The sequence below is a fragment of the Erythranthe guttata genome, chromosome 5 (genome assembly GCF_056151865.1).
Source record: "Erythranthe guttata isolate IM_541 chromosome 5, IM_541, whole genome shotgun sequence".
Lineage (NCBI taxonomy): Eukaryota > Viridiplantae > Streptophyta > Magnoliopsida > Lamiales > Phrymaceae > Erythranthe > Erythranthe guttata.
This window is the reverse complement of record NC_142537.1, coordinates 11,701,212-11,709,182: the sequence shown is the minus strand read 5'-3', so window position 1 is coordinate 11,709,182 and position 7,971 is coordinate 11,701,212. Positions and strand designations below refer to the sequence as shown.

At 36.8% G+C, this 7,971-nt stretch overlaps 1 pseudogene across 1 annotated transcript; it reads left to right on the top strand.

Moving 5' to 3' along the window:
* The first annotated feature begins 299 nt into the window (after positions 1-299).
* On the top strand, positions 300-6,419 carry LOC105976246 (LEAF RUST 10 DISEASE-RESISTANCE LOCUS RECEPTOR-LIKE PROTEIN KINASE-like 2.2; annotated as a pseudogene). The gene is made up of 3 exons (XR_016031167.1): positions 300-1,056; positions 1,161-1,202; positions 5,125-6,419. The product of XR_016031167.1 is annotated as an LEAF RUST 10 DISEASE-RESISTANCE LOCUS RECEPTOR-LIKE PROTEIN KINASE-like 2.2 (transcript).
* Positions 6,420-7,971: the final 1,552 nt, after the last annotated feature.

Sequence of the window (7,971 nt, the reverse complement as noted above, 5' to 3'; positions counted from 1 at the left end):
AAAACTCCTATTATCCGTTTAATATGATGAGATTTATTAATTTAACGATCAAAGTCACCCAAGTGAAGAAAGTCACATGAGTTGGTAGATAAATTGATAAATATAACTACAAAAATGAACATTCTCTTAAGAAAAATTCAATCACAAAGAAATGGAAATAAATAGAAAGAGAGTTGTTGGAAAAATCATAAAAAAATGTCAATTGGTAATTTGACCTCGAGAGTACTAAATCACATGGTTGACTATTTCCTTCATTACCAGAATCAAGACTCTTGGAGAATTCACAAATCACAAAAACTATGCTCCACCAAAAACTCCTGAAATGTTTTTGTTACTGGATCATCACCCAATTACATACATCCAATGGAAAGCAAATTAATAATAATAATCCTAATCCCAAACCATGTGATCCTTCTTCGTGCGGCGAAATTCGCAATATTAGCTATCCTTTCAGACACAATACCGATCCGAAACACTGCGGCCATCCCAAGTACGAACTATCATGCGAAAACAATACAACTTCACTATATCTCAATTCTCAAAAATACCTTGTCAAAGTAATCAATTACCACAACTACACAATCCGTCTTACCGATGCTGCTGTACAGAATGGCGACAATTGCTCTTTCCCCAAACACTCTCTATCTGGTTCCGATTTTGTTGGTTCCGGTTATACTTACAGCATCAAAAGATACGATAGAAAAAGCCCTGCGATAACATGGCCTATGACTTTCGTCAGCTGCCCTTATGATCCGGTGGTCAACAATAGTCAATATCCACATGTTCTGGATACTTCTCACTGTTCAGACAGCAAATACAGTTACGTTAAGTTGGGCGCGTTGAACGGATCGTATGTAATGGATTTGTGCAGAATAGATCTAATGGTGATGACTTCTTTAAATATGAAAAGCGATACGTTGTCGAATCTCTCACAAGTGCATAGTTGTCTGGTTTATGGGTTTGAACTTTCATGGTTCATTGTGCTATGTGGTGATCGCTGTGAAGATTGCGGATTAAATGGGGAAACTGCTACCTGTCTTCAAAAACAATTGATTGGTACTTCAGCTTAAATATAAATAATTCCATTACAGTTTGCAATTTCAAAATTAGATTGAAAAGTTTCTTAGAATTTTTAATTCTTATTAATCTTATGAATGTAGGTCAACTTTGGGTGCTACTTCAGGCCTTGTATGTGATTATTGGTAAGAATTCTGCAACTTGCTTGTGTTTTCTATTTAATTAAGTGATCATTTACGCCACTTATTTTGGATATATTACAATCTCATACTCATACACCTATAAAAACATTTAAAAAAAATTAAAATTAAAATAGGATACCTCTATGAGAGGATGTAGTGGTTTCTCGCATAAATAATGTGATGGGCCTGTAAGCACATCACATTAGAGTAAATTGCATTTACTACCCCTGTGTAAATTGCATCTGCGCGATTCCCCCTATCATAATAAAATTAGCAAAAACCCTCTTGTGCTAATTTTTAGGTTGCATAGTTGACCCATTTAACTTTTGACCATTGACTACCTGTGAAAAGACAAAATACCCTGCGAGGGTTTTGCAAAAAGAAAAGACCCAGTCCTTTAAGAGTAATTTTTATAACTTGGGGACCAAATTAAATTTATGGAAACTTAAAGTGGTTAAATTGCAATTTCCAAAACTTAATAGCCGAGGTCTTCACCACCGCCATATTGCTCAACAGCCTCCACCACCACCTCCCAGATCTTCTCCGCCGCCATATTTGCTCAACAGCCCAGCACCCGCCGCCCAACTCATCTTCGCCGCCATCTTTGCCTAATAGCCCACCACCCATCGCCCAACCCATCTCCGCCGCCATATTTGCTCAGCAATCCACCACCAACCGCCCAACCCATCTACGCCACCATCTTTGCTCAGCAGCCCACCACGGCACCACCCACCATCTCCGCCGCCATTATTTTTCAGCAGCCCACCGCAAACAGCGTACACCATTTTTGTCGCCATTCTTTCTCAACAGGAAGCATATCCACCGCCATTGCTATAAAATTGCAGAAACACTAATTTCTTTTTGAAGGTGGAGAAAATTGAAACTAATGATTTTGTTGTTGTGCGAAGCTTTGCCTATTTATGTTTGGAAATCTTCCATTAATGAACATGATGAGAAGATTTAATCCAAAGAAAGAAGGACAAGAAGTCGAAGAAGACGAAGAAGAGAGGAGAGGGGGGAGAAGGTGTAGGCTTTTGGGGGTAATTATGTCACTTCACATGCAAAAATGAAGAAAAAATCGCACAATCCGCGAGTGCGATACACGCTATGCTTCGAGGGGGGTTTTCGCCTTTGACTAATTAGTACAGGGGGGTATTTGCTAATTTTTTTATGATAGGGGGAATCGCGCAGTTAAAATTTTCACAGGGGTAGTAAATGCAATAAACTCCATCACATTAAGTGAAAGGTCTAGTATACTTAAGTGAGCCCAGTAAGATAACAAATGAAATAGTACATGGTCACTTTGACTCTCCAATACAGTCTTCACCTACTATATTTGATTGGAGGCCCACATATATTGGGTGTGCATAATGGAAGAGGGTAAGACACATAAATTGACCTAAACTTAACATAAATCCTCATTTTCTTCTTCTGTAAGATTTGGGATATGATTTTGGTGAGTGTGTAAGATTTGAGTTTGGGATATGATTTTGGTGAGTGTGTAAGCTTTGAGTGTTTATTATGTGCTTCTCTTTGTGGATTTTTGTGGATTTCTGGGTGAAACTAGACACGGCCATGGGCCGGTTTTCGGCCCGAAACCGGCCCGGTCCCGGATCTATGAATCGGCCTGTGTTAGACACGGCCACAGGCTGGTTTTGGGCCCCGAACCGGCCCGTTGACGGCCCAAACCGGCCCGTTGACCAAGTGAACCGGCCCGGACCCGTGAACGGCCTGTCCTACCCGGGACGGGCCCGGTTCTTAGAAATGGTGAACCGTGAACCGCCGGGCCGGCCCGGCGGTTCACCCGGATTTAAAAAAAAAAAAAAAATCAAAAAAATTCAAAAAAAAAAGCAAATAAAGGCTAGTGAACCGGCCCGGGTGAACCGGCCGTTATTTATTTTTTTTTTAATTTTTTTCCCCCCCAATTTTTCCTATAAATACCCTCACACCCTAATTTTGCTTTTTTTTGAATTTTTTTTGCTCCCCTCAATTTTTCCTATAAATACCCTCACACCCCAATTTTTCCTATTATTTACTTATTCATCAAATATTTCAAACTTGTGCTTCTAAATTGACTTTTCATTTATTTCCGTTTCCTTTTTCTATTTAAAAGTACTTCTTTTAATTTACTTATTCATCAAATATTAAAAAAAAAAATCAAAATTTCCGGGCCAACCCGGAACCGGCGGGCCGACCCGGCCCGCTGAACCGTCCATACTACGGGCCGGTTCCGGTTCCGGAAAATGTGAACCGTGAACCGGTTTGAACCGGCCCGAACCTGCCCATGGCCATGTCTAGCCTGTGTACCTCGGGTCGGCCCCGGTTCTAGAAATAGGTGAACTGTTAACCGCCAGGCCGGCCGGCGGTTCACCCAAATTTATAAAAAAATTAAAAAAAGGGATTTTTGTGCATTATCCCCAACCAAGCATCTTTGTTATTCTAGGTTTAAGGGCTATATCTCTTTTCACCAATAAACTCATCCCTTTAATATTTAACATAATAAAGGAAACATTCATGCATATGACAATATTTCCCCCAACCCTTTATACCCAATTCTTAATTGTAACCCCACTTTAATCAATTTTGTCCATAAAAATCCAATTTTGACCACAAAAATCCAATTTTGACTTTTGTTTTTTAAAAAAAAAAAAATTTGCCGCCGGATTTCGACATTGACTTTTCGAATTATTTTTTATTTTTATTTTCTTCCGGATTTTTTCGTCGGTTTCCGGCATTGACTTTTTTTTTTTGCTGGTCCGTTTTTTTCCGCCGCCGGATTGCGGCGTTGACTTTTTTGAGTGTTTTTATTTTAGTTTTTTTTTTTTTTTTACGTCCGCCGCTAAACGTTGACCGTTATTGTGCTGTCACTGACAGTAAATTAACGTAATTATACTGTCAATGACAATTAATTAACGTAATTGTATTGTCGTTGACAATACATTTATGTAATTGTTCTGCCGTTGACAGTAAATTAGCGTAATATTATTATTTTTTTGTTTTTTGTTATTTTTTATTTTGTTTGATTTGTTGACAAGTCAACGTAATTATATTACTGTCGTTGACGGTAAAATAACTGTAAACACAATAATATTACTGTCAACAACATCAATTTTATTATTTTTTTGGGTTTTTTTTGTTTTGTTTGAGTTATTCACGTAGTAACGTAATTAATATTACTTTCTATTATTGTAATTTTACTGTGGTTGACGGTAATATTACTGTCACTCACAGTAATATTAATTCTTTTGGCTTTTTATTATGTTTACATTTGTTGAACGGTCAACATAGTAATATTACTCTATTACACAATAATAATGAGTATTGTTGTGTTAATATTACTGTGCTAGAGATTAATATAACAATATTGTTGTGTTAAATTGTATTTTAGTTAATTTTACTGTGTTTCACATTAATATAGTTAATATTACTGTCAATCACAGCAATATTGCTGCTTAAACGAGAAAAAAATTCAACGCCGGAAACCGGCAAAAAAATCCGGAAGAAAAAAAAACCGAAAAAGTCAACGCCGAAATCCGGCGGCAAAAATGTTTTTCTGAAAAAAAAAGTTTTGGGTCAAAATTGAATAATTTGTGAAATTTGGGGTCAAATTGAGGTTAAATTAAGTTAAGGATGAAATTGAAGCATATTAAAGTATGAGGGGCTATTTTAGTCATTTACAAAAATCTGGACCGTGTGTGGACTTATTGGTAAATGAGCTTTTTGTTTGGATCTCTTTATGAATAAGTATTCATTGATGGACTTATTTGTAACGACCCAAATATATATATATATATATATATATATATATATATATATATATATATATATATATATATATATATATATATATATATATATATTATCGGTAATATCTTTGAGTCCTTCACTTGTATTAATGATTGTTGTCTTGTTATACTTCTTTCAGCTTGTATACTTACGACCTGCCTAGGACTGAGGATCTTAATTGGATTGCCTTCCTTGTTTGTGCTTCTGATCATTAAATTTCGAAAAAGGCATTTGTCATTGTTTAGTACAATAGAAGCATTCCTGCAAAGTAACACAAGTCTCACAACAATTCGATATTCCTACTCAGACATAAGAAAAATGACAAGAGGTTTTCGTGAAAAACTAGGCGAAGGGGGTTATGGTTCGGTTTACAAAGGGAAACTTCGAAGCGGCCATGATGTAGCCGTCAAAGTACTCAACAAGACTAGAGAAAATGGGCAAGAATTCATCAATGAAGTTGCAACGATTGGAAGGATTCATCATGTAAATGTGGTTAAACTTGTCGGATATTGTGCAGAAAGATCCAAACGCGCCCTTGTCTATGACTTCATGCCTAACGGCTCCCTCGAGAAGTACTTATTTAGTAAAGAGACGAGTATTTGGCTTAGCTTGGCGAGGAAGTTTGAGATTGCAGTTGGAGTTGCTCGTGGGATTGAATATTTGCACATGGGATGTAACATCCAAATCCTACATTTCGACATAAAGCCTCACAACATACTTCTAGATGATAATTTCACACCCAAAATCTCCGATTTTGGACTCGCAAAGTCTTATTCAACGGAGAATACAACAGTGACTCTCACTGCAGTTAGGGGAACAATAGGGTATGTGGCTCGTGAACTGATGAATAGAAGCATTGGCCGTGTTTCTTACAAGGCCGATGTTTATAGCTTTGGAATGTTATTGATGGAAATGTTAGGGCTAAATAGAGGTACGAAGCATAATGACAACAAATCTAGCCAATATTTCCCATATTGGATTTATGATCACTTGAATGAATGCAACGACATCGAAATTGGAAATGCCGATAAAAAATGACTATGACGATGATGACGATGACGACGACAATGCAAGAAAAATGAGAAGAAAGATGACAATAGTTGGATTGTGGTGCATACAAATGAGCCCGACTGATCGCCCGTCAATGAGTGAAGTTTTAAAAATGCTCCAAGGGGAAATCGAAAATTTGCAAATTCCTCCTCAACCTTCCCAGTTACCTGATATTGAATACTTCAATGATCGAAATTGGGAGACAGAGTCAACTGGTTCCATGGCCTTGTTGTGTAATGATTCTTTCACTGATCAATGAGAGTGGTAAGTAAGAATTATAAATTAGTACGTTGTGCAATGAATTGGCATTTGGTAAGACTAGTGGGATAATATCAATTGTGCTTTTGAATTTTTCTTAAACATTTTATTTGATGTTATGAAGTACTACTTGTTGAATGACCATCTCAACAAAAAGTTTAACCGATTAGTGAAATGTATTATTTAATATTAATATATCCAATACACCCCCTCAAGTGCAGATGAATTACATTTGAAGCCTTGCACTTGAAATATTTGAAATGGGTGGCAGTAGAATTCAAACTCAGAACCTTTCATTTGGCTTGACTTTGATATCGAATGACCATCTCAACCAAAAACTGAAGACATTAGTGAAATATATTATTTAATTTTAATATCTACAATACTACTTTTCTTTTCTGATAATTATTGTAGGATCATATGAATACGTATGCATTGTCATCTCCCAACAATTCATTATGGCCAACACAGATGTAAAAACTTGCCTGATAGTTGTTCTAAAAGGCAATATCTTTGGTCAAAATGTAGAGCAGCCAAATATGAACTTTATTTCTCTAAAATAAAACAAAAAAAAATTATATGGGATTTATTGCGCTATCTACTTGTGTGTTTAGTCTAAGTTTCATAAAAAAAAAATGGAAAGTACAGTTTGCACCCTTAAACTATGTGTGTTGTCACAAACACCCCCTTGAACTACAAAACGTAACAAAATGGCCTCTCAGTTTGAAATCCGTTTGTGTATGATGATATGGCGAGTTGACTTTGTCCTTTTTTTTAATTACTTTTGTAGCTGCAACATATTTTGACCTTTTTACCCTCAATATGCTACATCTGTATCTCTCTCTCTATATATATATACTGTATACATACACGTTCTTGTATGAATACACATGTTCTTGTAACAAATATTTATAAATATATATATAATTTAATTACAAAATAAATTAAATATTTAATTCATATTTTACCAATAAATACACTAAATTAAACCAAAACAAAATTAAAAAAATTGTAAAACTTTGCCTCCAAGTACCCCAGATCAGTTAATCAATATTTATATTCTCTCTCTTGCGAACTTTGATACCCGATATTTATGTTGGTGTTGGATCCCATCAGAAAATAATTACGGAAATCAACGCTATTGGTTAGCCACTCGTCGGTGGTGGTTATCGACGGAGACAACCAACGCCGGAATTTCGTCGGCGATTTGAGAAGGTAACAAAAGGCGTGGGACATGATTGTGTGAGCGCTGCCTAGGAGGAATCCTCCCATGCGCTGTGATAGTAAACGACGAGGGGCAGTTTGGATGCCGGAGCGGGGAAAAATTTCGTCGAGGGGAGATACAAGGATGAATACTCCCCTATGATAGTAAACGACGAGGGGCAGTTTGGATGCCGGAGCAGGGAAAAATTCTAGCGAGGGGAGATACGAGGATAAATCTTCGTTGGTGGGAATGTGTTTGCTGGGTTCCGAAGATTTGGGATCGGAAGAGGCGGCGATTGGGGGAAGAATCCCGGCCGACGTGTGATGGAACCATTGAAGTTTTGGGTTTATTCCAGGTGGGAAGAAGCCTTCCCATTAACGTTAACTCAGTGATACCATTGACATGTTGAAGAAGAGAAGAAGAAATAATTGATTAGTCTAACTTTTTAAATTAAATACATTTAAGGGTAATTAA